Source organism: Odontomachus brunneus, unplaced genomic scaffold (assembly GCF_010583005.1).
Source record: "Odontomachus brunneus isolate Ranch 3 - 2012 unplaced genomic scaffold, Obru_v1 Obru_scaffold_072, whole genome shotgun sequence".
NCBI lineage: Eukaryota > Metazoa > Arthropoda > Insecta > Hymenoptera > Formicidae > Odontomachus > Odontomachus brunneus.
In genome coordinates, this window is record NW_022639522.1 from 559235 (window position 1) to 560031 (window position 797).

The window sequence follows — 797 nt, forward strand, 5'->3', positions numbered from 1 at the left end:
TTTTTGTATTTAATGACCGGAACTATTTAAAATTGTTGCAAAGAGCCCTAGAACTTTTCAAGAGAGTATCTAAACTTTAAAAAAAAATGTCACATTTTGAAATATGGTGTGCCAAGTCTTGGCACACCATATTCAAAAATATGACATTATTTTGCAGTTCTGATACTCTCTAGAAAAGCTCTAGAGCTCTATGCAACAATTTTAAATAGTTCCGGTCATTAAATACAAAAAAACAGACTTTCAAAAAAAGGTGCGCTAAGTTCTCGCAGCGCACCTAATCAAAAAAACTATTTACATTAACTATTTCTTTAGAGTTCCGGTTTGTTTTACAATAGTTCTAGAGTTCTATATCATATATAACAATAGTTCTAAAGAAATAGTTGATTTTACTGATTAAGTGCGCTTCGAGAACTTAGCGCACCTAATCAAACTATTTAAATTAACTATTTCTTTAGTGTTCCGGTTTGTTTTACAATAGTTTTAGAGTTCTATGTCATATTTAACAATAGTTCTAAAGAAATAGTTGATTTTACTGATTAAGTGCGCTTCGAGAACTTAGCGCACCTAATCAAACTATTTAAATTAACTATTTCTTTAGTGTTCCGGTTTGTTTTACAATAGTTTTAGAGTTCTATGTCATATTTAACAATAGTTCTAAAGAAATAGTTGATTTTACTGATTAAGTGCGCTTCGAGAACTTAGCGCACCTAATCAAACTATTTAAATTAACTATTTCTTTAGTGTTCCGGTTTGTTTTACAATAGTTTTAGAGTTCTATGTCATATTTAACAATAGTT